The sequence below is a fragment of the Crinia signifera genome, chromosome 1 (assembly GCF_055691185.1).
Source record: "Crinia signifera chromosome 1, ASM5569118v1, whole genome shotgun sequence".
Taxonomy (NCBI): Eukaryota; Metazoa; Chordata; class Amphibia; order Anura; family Myobatrachidae; genus Crinia; species Crinia signifera.
In genome coordinates this window covers 22392423-22408525 of record NC_139217.1, presented here as the reverse complement: position 1 = coordinate 22408525, position 16103 = coordinate 22392423, and positions in this window count along the sequence as shown.

The window sequence follows — 16103 nt, the reverse complement described above, 5'->3', positions numbered from 1 at the left end:
TCCGGGAATGATTTATAGATTAAATTATTGCATTATCAGTCTGCGGTAAATTAATTAGTAATGTATAGTAATATACAGAATCCAGACAATGACAGGCCACATTGCCAACTAGTGGCCGTTTTGGAAAAAAGACCAGGGAAATGTGCGTTTTTTTTTTTTATATGCAACTTTTAATACAAATCGTTTTGACATTTTCACAAATTATATATGCACATTATAATATGATCAAGCATGTTTAATATGCACAAATGCCCTTTAATATGTTTTACTAAGTATTAGCACTTGTTCACGTTTTTCCCCAGTGTGGCTTCCTCCGCTGCCAGGACAGGTGGGTCACTTCCGGGAGAACCCGGAAGTCGTCATCAGCAGTCCCAGACGGAGGAGGATGCTACATGGCGGGTCCCCTATAAGTAAGTTGTTTTTTATATTATACACTGTTGTTGTTATGTTTTCTGGTCCTGACGAAGGGCTGAGGCCCGAAACGGCGTAGACAGTGGAAAACAAATAAATCTCACTGTTGATTCACAAGCCCCGGAGTGATGCCCATCATTTGGGGATATATATATTGTCTGGATACGAGCGACACTCGGAGACTGGCAATTGAAGTGAAAAACGTGTTTAATGCGGTCAACGTTTTGGGGCCCGTGTCCCCTTCATCAGGATAACTAAACATACTGTGTACTGTGCAATAAATAAACAAGTGTGACTTACCCCCCTCCAGCCCCGTCCTTGCTCTCGGGACTTCCGTGTGCCAGCGTGGAGCCAGCTCCCTCCAGGACTGTGACAGCTTTCGGCAGAAGTGATCCAGCACTGGCTGTTCGGTTACCCTGGCAACAGGGGCATACAATCTATACAATAGAAACAGAGACATATTATTAAAACATCTTACAGACAAGCTTATACATCAAAAACATAATTATAGTATTGCGATGATTGAGTGAATGGCATACAGTGATCGTTTTATAAGAAGACCTGCAGGCAAGCAAGGAATATCCGACGGTCACACTAGGACTGATATGTGAAATGCGCACTAATATTAATACTGCAAATGACTAACTAGTGAACAAACATGTAGTATGTATAACTTCTCTTAAAAGACTATCTAGTTTCTATAGAGTAATTTGTGAATAATGGATCGAGACCCCCACACCGCTATACACTGATTTACAGGATACTCCAAAAAAATTATGCTAAAAGCTGAACCTCAATTACCAAACCACTGACACTAGCGTTCACACTAAGGGGGAAATTTACTAAAGGAAATTTGTAAAAAAATAGGTGTATTTGTATCCAGAAATACACTTATTTTTGACATTTACTATCCCGAAAATACGGCAATTCGTATTCGTATTGATAGGACATCAATACAAATATGAATTGCCGTATTTTCGGGATAGTAAATGTCAAAAACATGTGTATTTCTGGATACAAATACACCTATTTTTTTTTACAAATTTCCTTTAGTAAATTTCCCCCTAAGTGTCGAACACATCAGGTGGGTCAATCTTACTTAGGAACATATCAAACATGTATCATTATAAAAATTAAGTCCTAATTGTTCATTGAGCCCCTTTGGACGCATGGAGCCTAACTTAAAAATCCATTTAGACTCCAACTGAAGTAATCGATTGCCCCGATCACCACCTCTGGGGCTGGGAGGTATGTGGTCGATAACCTTTTGTTTTAACATGGCCATATTGTGCATGGCCAAAACAAATGCTTTGCCACTGGTTGTTCTCCACTACCAGAACTCAGGGCATTGCATATCGCCTGCCTATGTTGTGCCATTTACTATCCCGAAAATACGGCAATTCGTATTCGTATTGATAGGACATCAATACAAATATGAATTGCCGTATTTTCGGGATAGTAAATGTCAAAAACATGTGTATTTCTGGATACAAATACACCTATTTTTTTTTACAAATTTCCTTTAGTAAATTTCCCCCTAAGTGTCGAACACATCAGGTGGGTCAATCTTACTTAGGAACATATCAAACATGTATCATTATAAAAATTAAGTCCTAATTGTTCATTGAGCCCCTTTGGACGCATGGAGCCTAACTTAAAAATCCATTTAGACTCCAACTGAAGTAATCGATTGCCCCGATCACCACCTCTGGGGCTGGGAGGTATGTGGTCGATAACCTTTTGTTTTAACATGGCCATATTGTGCATGGCCAAAACAAATGCTTTGCCACTGGTTGTTCTCCACTACCAGAACTCAGGGCATTGCATATCGCCTGCCTATGTTGTGCCATGCAGGTTTTAAACATGCATTCGGTTTTACCCACATAATACAACCCACATGGACACATGATGACATATATCACAAACCGTCTTGAACACGTTGGCCAGTTGATCGTAAATCGCCTACCCGTATAGGGGTGGCGAATGGTGTCAGCAGTTTCCATATAATTGCACGTTGTGCAATTGACACATTTAAAACAACCGTTGCCATGACTTAAAAAGTGCGTAGGTACAGGTTTTTTTAAATTTGGAAAGGTCAGTCTTTACCACCAAATCCTGCCCGTTTGAGTATAAAGGATAACTCCTTTTGATAATTCCCTGATGGATCTGCCATCAATTGCTCATATGTAGAAACATTGCTTAGCAGTCTCTAGCATTCGGCTACATAATCGGTAGTGTCCTGTATAACAATGGAGCCGCCCTTGTTGGCCCCACGGATGATCACATCTTCTCTGTTACTAAGTTTCCATAATGCTTGAAACTGTGCTGCTATTAAATTGGAAAAGGATGGTTTAGACACAGTCTCTCCCTCCTTAGGCAGCAGGCGACTGAAAGTCTTAAATCGATGGATTACATGAAATCGGGTCAAATCGTGACTTAGGGCCTAGCTTTTGCACTCTAGGTGGCACTGGCTCCTGTGTGCCACTGAGGTTCTTTGCAAAATACTGTATTCTTTAATCTTTAAAAAACATTGGATTTTGAACATATCTAGCAACCATTGAAAGGGGTCCAACCGGTGTGTGGTGATGAACGAAAGACCTTTACCAAGGACCTCCTGTTTAATGTCCATCAATGGTGTTGAGGATAATTTGAAATCCATGCTGGTGTCTCTCTGATATATATATATATATATATATATATATATATATATATATATATATATATATATATATATATATATAGATCCATGTGGGGGACCGGCACTCCCAATTTCTGTAAACATAGCGGCGGAGGTGCCTGCACAGTTTTACAAAAAGCTTAAACAGGTGAGTAGGTGCAGCACTCATTCTTTCATTTAGAAATCACGACAGTACAGTGTCTTTTGAATGCATCAACGTTTCAGTGCTCTTTATTTCGTCACTATTATCAGGAACTCTCAAGTACAGGGAAATCTTGCGAGAGCTACCGACCTCTCACGAGATTTCCCCTGTATGAGACTCCCTGCACAGAGGACGGACCACACAGACCGGCGACTCGTAACGTGCGGCAGCCGCAGGAGCGTGGGACAGCTGCGCGCAGAATGATTTGTAAGGGTTTTTTTTATGGCCCCTGAGGCATTATGACTCAATGCAAACAGCCCTTGGACCCCAAAAGGTTCCCCACCCCTGCTGTATGGGGATGGAAAAATGTGTCACCTGCCAACAAGAATTGACAAGTGACACATCCACATTTGACACATACATTTCTGCTGGCTCCTAAAAAGGAAGCTTCACCTGTATTTGTGGACCTCATTTTTGATACATCTGTTTTAACAAGCAAATCCTTTAAGTTGCTCCCTCTCGTATAGCAGGATAGCAGCTGGGTGTTGTTTAAGCCTAAAGAGGCATCTGAACTGATGAGTGCCCAGTGTTTTTTTAGTAATAGCATTCACACCAGGTGAATGTGTGTTGTATCCAGTCACCAAGGGCATCTTAATGTTCTCCATGGCTTATCAGTCACTAGCTTATTGAGCAAATCTGCTCTATCCAATTGCAGCGCCTTCTTCTTTGCCACCAATAGTTGATCTTTGTCATACCCTCTATCCTTGATTTTGTTAATCAGGTTGTCAAGTTGCTGGATGGCAGTTACATGATCACTATTAATCTGCATGACCCTCACCATTTGAGAAAATGGGAGGCCAACAACTTCATCAACACTTGTATCTGCTCTGCTGTAAACGCAATCATTTCTTGCAGAAACTGTGCTACCATATGAAAACTGAACAGGTGCGGGATAGACGTATATAGGCTCACAACGTCAATCCCAACTAATCAAATATCCTCTGGGATTTTTTCCAGAGCCTTTAATTTTGAGAGGAGCATGTCCGTGTCCAATAGGAAGCTCGGTTCCCTCTGTATGAATGGCTGTAGCAATGAATCCACCAATGTAGCTGTTAGCTGCAATAAAGAGCCCCTGGCTGCAATGATGGGGCATCCAGTCTAAGCTTTTGTGAATTTTTGGATTAGTATAGAAAAATGGAGTAATCAGAAATTCAGGGATAAGTACATTATAGACTTCTTTTGTAATTCGACGAGTATCCATTGCTTGCTGGAGAAGTTTCTGTAGTGCTTTCTTGGATTGGGCGGTCGGATCCCCTGTTAGTTTCTTATAGACCAAATGATCGGATAGATGTCTATTGACTTCTGTTTCATAGCCCTGTAAGTCCTGAAGGACTATACCGCCCGCTTTAACTGATGGGCGAATGACTATTAACTTGTTGTTAGATAGCAATTTCAATGCTTACCGCTCCAATGATGTTATATTGGGATGTATATTTTTATCATTAATATTAGCACTTGCCAAGACTTCTTCATCCACCATCCTCATGTAGGTTTTTATACTTGCATTAATTGATGGCGGTTCGAACTTGGATTTAGGTTTATATGGTAGCAATTGTTCCGGGATGGCCCCCGAACTAGCTTGTGATGTGGGTTGCTGTAGTCTTCTTTGAGTTTTAACTTTTTTTTGAAAAGCATGCTTCTCAATGTTCCATTGCACTTTATCGAATAAGACCAAGGGGATAAACAAGAGTCCTTTAGCCAGCAGCTTGTATTCACTCTCTGTCAGTTCATGCGTGGAGAGATTAAACATTAGTTCTTTGTGCCTTTGGGCGGCCTATCACTCCCAATGATGCAGACTCTTGGCCCGGTGCCCTCACAAACAGTGACAATACAATATTGGGGTTGTGGCACTCGGAAAAAAGACCATAGGTTCAGTTTACAATGTTTCAGTTATTTAAAACGTTTTTCAAGTATCAACATAAACATACAACAAGACATCATGTACACCGCGGTGTCTGCGTCTGGCCATAGCGGGACTGCCCACTCACCCGGCGGTCACAGTGAAGTGACGTCAGCCCGCTTGTGCATGCATGCTGACATGTGCTTCCCTTCACCATAGGAACAGTAAGCTTCCTGTGACAACAATACACAAACGATGTGAAGCATGTTCATAAACCATAATCGCTTGATCTGACATCCTAACATATCCTAAGAATGGACTCTTAGCTGAAAAACACTTCTGCGGAGACTGTATTTAATAACATGGATATGCCTATAATTAAATCGCTGATTGATTACTTGGGCTGTAATTCTAGATGGAAAGTATCACTAGTGTAGGGGAGGCTGGGTGCTTTGATGTAGGGCTGTTGCATGGACAACAGAGCAGAATGAGGCCAATGAGCAAAATTAATACTTTTAATGGGAAAAGTCTGATACACAATAATGATGGTGATGAAACAATAATGATATGATTGAAGATAAGGATGAAGGAACTGAAGATGATGAAACAATGAGGATATGACTGAAGGTATGGATGAAGGAACTGAAGATGATGAAGCCAATGGGAATAGAGGTATTGCTGAGTGAGGTCATGGCTGCAGAGGACCAGAAATACTGGGCCACAGATGATAACCGTTTGGACTTGGCGAAGAGGATCACACCTTTGGGGTGTTAGCCTTAAGGTCCATAGAAATCCCTATAGGCGTCAATGGAGAGTCCGTGGTAGTACTTGAAGAATGCAGTGGACGACCAGCAAGCGTAGCAAAGTAGAGCGGCTTCACACGGAGAACTGGGAGTCAGGCTGTAGCTGGGAGTAATTACAAGGGAAGAGAAGAAAGACTGTTATGTACGTGACGCACTGTTAGGACAAGAAAAATTAATAAAATGTAACCTTTAATTGTTTATTTTAAGATTTGTGACATATAAAAACAATTGCCAAGGAGGCAAAGAGGAAGAAACAAAGTGTTTTTAAAAAAGGGGATATAGATCCTCTCAAATTGAACCCCAATGTCCTGTTCCCAGTGTAATTGCTAGATTAGGTGCGTGTTGCTGTATATCTTACAGTGTGTACCCACTCATGAAATGAACACATCTGTTACAATTTTCACTTAATTAAGTTACTTTTGTTTAATACAGCACAGATTGCTCCCAAGGACTGTGCAGATAAATTAGGACAGCAAAGTAAATATGTCTGTTTGGTCCTTTTAAACATCAAAAAAAGGGGTTGCTGCCTAGTATCTGCACAGATATTGCGCAGTGTGTAGCACAGTCTTAAATAATAACAGACTACGGGGCCGGCTGGTAGTATACGTGCCGTATTTCACATCTAAAGTGTACCCGTTAGATCTGATATTGGGAACACAAATCGGCTGTTAGTGTTCTCCGCCGTTTGTTTGGTTCCTCTCCGCAGGGAAAGTGGCTTGTATGTATGCTACTGTTCCCGGCTGTGCTGGTAGTGCGTCGTTGTCTGTGGGGAGATCACAGTCAGTGGTGAGGCTGTGATTCTCCAACTCGCAGACCCGCGTCGCGCTCCGTCACTTGACACTGCGCTTAACAGAGGGACGCACCGGCCGGGTGCTGTATCTGCACTGGCGTGCTGTAATCACATTTGAGTCTTGGGAGACCATGGTTAGGTTCTGACCCCACAGCTCCTATCAGATGCGCCCTCTGTGAGTGGATACTGTAACGCCCTATACATCAATCAAAATACATTTCATGGGGGAAGGGGACATGGGGATATTTCACACACTAAGTGTGTCTGGTCAACGCGCGTGTCGCCACCAGCTTCAATCAGGTCCTGATGAAGCTGGTGGCGACACGCGCATTGACCAGACACACTTAGTGTGTGAAATATCCCCATGTCCCCTTCCCCCATGAAATGTATTTTGATTGATGTATAGGGCGTTACAGTATCCACTCACAGAGGGCGCATCTGATAGGAGCTGTGGGGTCAGAACCTGACCACGGTCTTCCAAGACTCAGATGTGATTACAGCACGCCAGTGCAGATACAGCACCCGGCCGGTGCGTCCCTCTGTTAGGCGCAGTGTCAAGTGACGGAGCGCGACGCGGGTCTGCGAGTTGGAGAATCACAGCCTCACCACTGACTGTGATCTCCCCACAGACACCGACGCACTACCAGCACAGCCGGGAACAGTAGCATACATACAAGCCACTTTCCCTGCGGAGAGGAACCAAACAAACGGCGGAGAACACTAACAGACGATTTGTGTTCCCAATATCAGATCTAACGGGTACACTTTAGATGTGAAATACGGCACGTATACTACCAGCCGGCCCCATAGTCTGTTATTATTTAAGACTGTGCTACACACTGCGCAATATCTGTGCAGATACTAGGCAGCAACCCCTTTTTTTGATGTTTAAAAGGACCAAACAGACATATTTACTTTGCTGTCCTAATTTATCTGCACAGTCCTTGGGAGCAATCTGTGTTATAAACTAATATTAAACAAAAGTAACTTAATTAAGTGAAAATTGTAACAGATTTGTTCATTTCATGAGTGGGTACACACTGTAAGATATACAGCAACACGCACCTAATCTAGCAATTACACTGGGAACAGGACATTGGGGTTCAATTTGAGAGGATCTATATCCCCTTTTTTAAAAACACTTTGTTTCTTCCTCTTTGCCTCCTTGGCAATTGTTTTTATATGTCACAAATCTTAAAATAAACAATTAAAGGTTACATTTTATTAATTTTTCGTGTCCTAACAGTGCGTCACGTACATAACAGTCTTTCTTCTCTTCCCTTGTAATTGCTCAAATTACTGTTGAAGTGACAGCACACCCCACATAATAAAGTCTATGAATATTGATTGAAACAAGGGGTTACCTTATAAACACTGCCAGTGCGATTGTTCACCCCCCTCTTTTTGTAGCTGGGAGTAGCTGCAGGAATTGTCAGGAGATGCGCAGCGAGCTGCTATCTGTAGGACAACATTGTACTGACTGCCGGTCTGGCCCGGCTTGTCAGTATTTATGCGCTGAGCTGTGAAATGATTGGCTGGAAGGGTGTCATCACAGCTAGTGCTGTGAGGCATAGGCTCCAGAAACCAACAAGATGGCCACTGCCTGTAGGGTGACACTATTCAGCCGTCAAAGAATAACCTAAGGGCTAGGAGGACGCGGACGCCATCATGGTGGATCTCGCCACACGCCGCCCGGAACCTGGACGCCAGAACACTGCAGGCCAGAACTGACACCCGGAGAAGGAACAGGCACCATGTTGGATGACAGAGCGCCAGAGAACTGCAGGTCGGGACCGGAACCAGGAGCGGAGGTGAGCGCCAAGGTGGAGGACATAGCGCCAGGGCACTGTAGGTCAGGAACAGCACTGGGAGCAAAGGTAACTGCCATGGTGGTTGTGACAGTAGCGCAGTTAGAAAAGTGTCCACATTATCTATATCTTATGTCCTTGCTTTTAAAAGGGCTATTATCCCCTATCACTAATTTTAGTATAAGCTTACAAACTATAAGTAACTTATTCATTAAGCTTGGTGGCAGTATCATGCTGAGGGGATGTTTTTCATTGGCAGGAAATGGGAGACTGGATAGAGGGAACGAGATGGGCAAACGAGTCACTAACGAGAACTGTGACCCAGCAGATCAGTCAGTGAAAAGATCTGCATCTTTTAGGCAGGTCAATGGTTCACTTTGAAAAAGGGGTAATTTGATAATAATGAAGCATAATTTGTTTTCATCATTTAGTGCCATTTTTTTTTACTTTTTTTTTTTTTAAACAGTGAGTGAACAAATAAGAACATACATAACTGAGTAAAATTAGACCATTGGACATTGTAAGCATACAGACTGAGAGATATTTACTACAGATTGTGCACAGAGGCCGAGAACCAGTGCACTTTGAGTATTAAGACCACAGTACTGCATGCATGTATCTCTTTTTTTCTATGTGATATTATTTTAAGTAAATTTCGGTTAGATTAACATTGTGTCAGATCCATTCATTCAGGTTCAGTTCAACCTTGAGTCACATCCACATATTTTTATTTATTTATTATTTATTTATTTGGCATTCCTTCCTGTTAATACTATCAAAAGATTGAGCGCAGCACTACCCACAGTATATAACTGAGTAAAACACTTATCGATGGCTGGGTGCAGAATCACCATCGATGGCAACCTTCGATGGTGTCTGCACCGATGGCCATCCCTAGCAGCAGCCTTATTATTCCTTCTTTCACTTGCAGTCACAGCACTGTACTCAGTCTCCGGAGTCAGTACATCTCAGCTGCCACAGGTGGCAGTGCTGAGATCAGGAAAATGCATTGTAATTAAAAACGAAACTGAAAGTAAAAGAACGACGGATCACCTTTTTGGGATCAGCGGCTCACTCGGTCTTTCATGGGATCCGTTCAAAAGAGACGCTTCGTTCGCGAACGACCCATCTCTAGGAAAGATGAATGCAGCAATATACAGAGACATTGTACCTCCAGGATGAAAACCTGTTACAGAGCGCTCTTGACCTCAGACTGGGGTGACAGATAATATTTCATCAGCACAATGATCCTAAGTACTTTAGAAATCTAGAGACCATGCAACTTGCATGTACTCTAAAGGGGCGCAGTTGTGCTCAGCACAATAATGAACAGCGTTTATTAAATAATGAAATTTATTAAAAAAGAAAGAATGAATTCATATATAAACAGTATATTATATGATAATTCATATAAAAAAGTTAGAAGTGCACTTTATATAAAATTACACATATAGGACACTACAAGACATACAACATATAACATGCAGGCTCTCTGTCCAAGTTCTTATTTCAGGTATGAGGCTTGGAGATGGTTTAACATAGGCATCTAATAATTTAGGCAAGGCATCATTTCATAATTACCAGTCCCGCACAGGATTTGATGATCTCCTTATTTAGCAATTGTAATCCATCACTGGGGGTAAACACCGACCAGAGTATTCACTCTATGCTCCTATTGCAGAATGGAGGTGGGCTCCCGTTCTCAAGGGGATAATTCCTCAGCTGGGCAGCCTCTTGGTCTATTTGTGTACTTCAGTTTTCAGCGGTCGTTCACTCACACTGCTGGTATGATAAAGATTATACAGCTGGATTGTGGCACTAAACGTGTTTCTCCGCCTGCGTGTAGATACACATCATCGGCTTCCTCAGTTGTGCCACCATCTCTTACTATATGGCTATTTGTAGCCGCCCTGTTCACGGGGTTTTCCATATGCCGCACTTCCGGGTCTGTCGAGCCTCGCTTTCGGTGCCTATATTTGTAGCCTGTCGCGGACATCATTAATTCGCGTTCCAAGCCTCATTCCCATGAATTGATTTTTATCGTGGCCATCTTATTCCAAGCCTCATTTCCAGTTCTTTTATATTACAGCCTTCATTTAGGACTCAATCATTTCCTGTATTTCAAGCCTCGTTCTGAAGGCCGTTCATATGCCTTTCCATATTTCCAATGTATATGCCTGTAATTATAAATATGCTCGTATTAAATGCCTCATACCTGAAGGAGCCTTATAGACATACATACACATACATAACATAAATATAATCACAATTTAAACTATCCTATCCTAAGTACTGAGCAAAGGAGCGGCTTCAGGACAATGTGAATGTCCTTGAGTAGCCCAGCTAGAGCTCAGACTTGAATTCGATTGAACATCTCTGGAGGGATCTGAAAATGCCTGTGCGCTGATGCTTCCCATCCAACCTGATGGAGCTTGAGAGGTGCTGCAAAGAGGAATGGGCCAAACTGCCCAATAGGTGTGCCAAGCTTGTGACATCATATTCAAAAACACTTGAGGCAGTCATTGCTGCCAAAGGTCCATCGACAAAGTATTGAACAAAGGCCGTGAATACTTATGGACATGTAATTTCTTAGTTTTTTATTTTTAATAAATTTGCGAAAAATCTACAAAAAAAGAAACTTTTACATTGTCATTATCGGGCATTATGTGATATTATTCCATTTTGGAATAAGGCTGTAACATGACAAAATGTGGAAATGTTAGCACTGTGAATACTTTCCGGATGCACTGTAATATAATGTATAGTAACATCTCGCTGTGCTTTATCTGTGTTCTTACAATGCCATTAGAATTATGCAGCTGTCGGGAAAAAGATTCAGAGAAAACATCAGCACAATCTTGCAGCCAAGTAACATTGTACATAATCTATTACACCAAATACTGTGGCTGTGCGCCCTGAACCTTCCACTCTGCACATCTGGGACATGGAACCCTGGCTGTGAGCTTTATGATTATAATCCATATATATTTCCATATGAATATTATCAGAAAGGAGATCTCATTATTGGTGGAATATTCACTGTCCATGGCTGGGTACAACGCTATATAATGCCATTGGGGCATTTTAATCTGCTGTGTTCAAAGTAAGTGACCCATAGAACATATACAGTACATGCATAATACAGTCTGCAGCATGAGAAAAACCTCTAGTTGTGAAGAGTATTCCAGGCTCGTCTCTGGATGTTGCATTCTATTATAGCAAATGGCCGTTCTCTCCATTCTCCAACCGGAGCAGTGCTCCAACAGAATATATTCCTTGCTCAGCTATAAAGATCTGTACTTGTGGGGCCTGATTCTGGGTATCCTGCACCACACATGCTGTACAGTAGCATCTATTGGTTGTCACCCATCTGAGAGTCTATGTTCATACTCCTACAAACTCCTCCCCCTGTGTACATCCATTCCTCCCAATGTGCAAGGAAGAAGATGCCCACATTCTGCATCTGTGGATGCTGTAGTACCGATTAGTATATATCTATATCTATATAGATATATAGATATATCTATATATCTATATAGATATATCTATATATCTATATATATATATATATATATATATATATATGCATATACATACATACATACATACAGGATGAGTATCCCGTATCCAAAATGCTCGGGACCAGGAGAATTTTGGATAACAGATTATTCTGTATTTCGGATAATTTTAATATTTCAATAATGTATTTTGAAGTATCTTGCATTTATGCTGTATAAACACATCAAACACATGAAATGCACACAAATATATTTTATTTGTACAAACACAAGGTTTCAAAACATGAAACAAAATTTGTGTACTATTTCAGATATTGAATTTGAATGCCAAGCAATCATTTTCCTGTACAAATATATATAGTGCCAATTACATATCATGTCCTCAGTAGTGCTGTTACAGATGTCCCCATTGAGTTTTTAGCAATTTATTTTTATTTTTTTAACTTTCTGGAATGTATGGTTTTTGGAATAATTCGGATAACGGATATTCGGATACGGGATACTCAACCTGTATATATATGTATATATATGTATATATATATATATATATATATATATATATATATATATATATATATATATATATATATATATATATATATATATATATATATATATATAAAGTTTGTGGTGTGTCCTCCACAGAGTAATGCACTGCACGGCACTCCAGTTGGTGAAAAAAGGCAAATTTATTATGCAACGGTTTCGGAGCCTAACGCTCCTTCATCAGGCTTACAGCAGAATCAAAGAACAAATAACAAGGTGCCTACCTTATAGTGCAGGTGTATGAAAGACCTCCCCTTTTGCGGCTAAGATCCTGTTTGGTGCTGGGACGGACGGGGCCGGAAACCGCGCTGTGCACGGAGCCTCACTTCCGGTTTCCCAGACTGCTCCCTGCTGCGTGTACTATTCACGTTCCCCGTTGCCATGCAAACGGGGGCGTGTTGTAACCACGTCGCCTGGGTGACCAATGTGCAGGATCATACAGCCAGGGGCTGGATATAAACAAGTAAATAGTGGTGCTGCGTGATAAAAAGAATGTGACAACATACATACACTATTAAAAACACAACCAGCAGCATTTCATGTTACAGCAAATACGTATCTAAATAGTGTTATAAAGCTGCTGAAAATTCTTGAACTGCAGTATTGCCATGTCCATATAATGGTCGTGTCGGCACTTTCACGTGTCGACCGCCAGTGCTCTATTACTCAAATGTATGGGGAAAAAAACAGCATATGGTCATTTTTAAACAGGGAACAAGAGTAGTATGTCCGGATATTTAATTATGTGAGGGTATTCCACATAATTCTTTCATTTAATCCATGGGGCGATGTTGTATTGAGGCGGAATATCCACCTTGCCTCTAGTCTTAAGAGAGCTTTCTGTCTGTCACCACCCCGGGGCATAGGGGGGATATGATCGATTATCTGGTATTTTAAGGCTGAAAGGGGGTGTCCCATTTGCTTGAAGTGGGCAGCCACAGGCTGTTCCATGGGCTTATTCTCCAGGGCTGCCTTGATGGCCGACCTGTGTTGGGCCATCCTTTCCTTGAAAACGTATGTATATATATATATATATATATATATATATATATATATATATATATATATAGCAGTGTATAAAGCAGACAGCGGCACTTATAGGAATTTCAAAAGCTGTATTCAATAAAACGTGACCATAAACCAACGTTTCGGGGACTAGCCCCTTATTCAAGGTGCAGGTAGAACGTAGAAGTTAGAAGGTTCTACCTGCACCTTGACATAGGGGCTAGTCCCCGAAACCTTGGTTTATGGTCACGTTTTATTGAATACAGCTTTTGAAATTCCTATTTCTGCTTTATACACTGCTATACCTCTGATCCAGAAGGCACCAAGGTGACTGTACCGGTGAGTTGGAGTGCCGGGCCGCATCCACACCTCTAATATATATATATATATATATATATATATATATATATATATATATATATATATATATATAATTATTATTATATTAAAGGGGCACAAAACTCCATCACAGGCAGCAACTTTTATGAACTCACACATGTAAAGAGACCCCATTACACCCCCCCCCCCCCCCGCATAACAGCATATAGACCCCCCTCCCACCGCATAACAGACTTTTGCAGGATTCTGTGTGGCTTTACATGTATTTGGGCTAATTCCGTGTGGTGTAATTTGAATTTCAGCGGTTTCCGTGTGGCATAATGTGAATTTTGGCTCCTACAGGATCCCGATGGCAATGTGATAAAGGTTCTTGTTTCCTAGCACGGCGCCCATCTCATCGCATACCATAAGGCATACAATGGTATGCGATGCAATGCGAAGAGATGGCCCCCGATGTCATACAATGTTAAAATTGTATAGCATTGTATATGGCATACAATGCCATACAATGCGATGCAATTTTAAATTGTATAAGCACCCTAATGGGTGCTTTCAATGTTAAATGGCCCCCCTATAAGATTAATAATTGTATAAGCACCGTAATGGTTGCTTACAATGTTAAAAGCACCCCCACGACCAACGCCAACCTGAAACGTGGCGAGCGCCGCAAGCCCGCAAGGGTCGGCGGTACGCGTCCTCCGACCTTTTCATACCCACACTATCCACGTCGGCGTGGAGTTGACTTTATATAGTTAGGCAAGCGCAGCGAGCCACCGAGCCCGAAGTGTGGCGAGCGCAGCAAGCCCCGCGAGGGGATGCATAATACATGTGAAGTAAAATGCGTCCGCTCGCCGCACTTCGGGCTTGGTGGCTCGCTGTGCTCGCCACACTATAAAAAATCAACTCCATGCCGACGTGGATAGTGGGGGTATGAAAAGGTCGGAGGACGCGTACTGCCGCCGCTCGCCACGCTTCGGGTTAGCGTTAATATTGGGGATGGCGTGGGGGTGTATTTCACATTATAATAACCCATTAGGGTGCTTATACAATTAAAAATCGTATAAGGGCTTATACAATTCTTATTCGCATCGCATCTACCATATACCCGCATGCGATGAGATGGCATACAATGTAATAATGTGGGCGCCATGCTAAGAAACAAGTACCGTAATAAATATTGACACATTGATGCAGCTCATCGCTAAGTGTATTACTTTATGAAGTCCGCAGTGCTGCATTCTTGGTGTGTGTACTGTGTATGTATATATTTATGTATGTATGTAATAGGTAGGATGAGGATGTACTGAAAGCCCTTATTTCAGATTTCAGTACATCCTCATCCTACCTATTACTGATCTCCAAGTGCACCCGGGCAGCTGTATTCTTTGGAGGAGTACCGAGTCTACCAGACTACTATGGCCCTTATTCTGGTTGGTGCGGTCGAGCCGCATATGCGGCTCCGACCGCACCAGACGAATCCCCGCCCACCCTACGGATCGCCACGGCCGTCCGTACACGGACGGCTGGCGATCCGCATAAAAATGGTGGAGGCTACGCCTCCACCATGGTGGGAGCTGCCCCCTGCATTCGATGGTCGTCGACCATCGAAGGCAGGTCCGCACGCCGCGGCAGCTCCCGCAAGCTGAGACCACACGGACAATCGTCCGTGTGGTAGCTTGTATGGGGGCTGAAAGCTGACATCCGGCGACGTCAGCTTTCCGCCCCCATGAGTTGCGTCATGCCCTCATTAGCATGCGTACGCCCCGCGTTTGCATGGGAACGCCCATGAAACGCGGGGCGTATACATAGGGAAATGAGGGCATGAAGCCCCTCACTCCCCTATACGCCCCCTTTGCGGCGTAGTAACGTTATGTGCGGCGAATTCGCCTGCACATGCGCAGATTGACCTCTGCGCATGTGCAGACGGAAAACATCGGCGGTACGGCCGCACGCGGGCCGTACCGCGCGAATCAGAATAAGGGCCTATGTATGTATGTATGTATGTATGTATGTATGTATGTATGTATGTATGTATGTATGTACGTATGTGTGTGTGTGTGTGTGTGTATATATATATATATATATATGGAAGACACAAAAAAGAAGGAATTCCCGCACCAGTATCTTTTGTTTGGATTCTCCTCCCCCAGTTATTTTCAAAAAT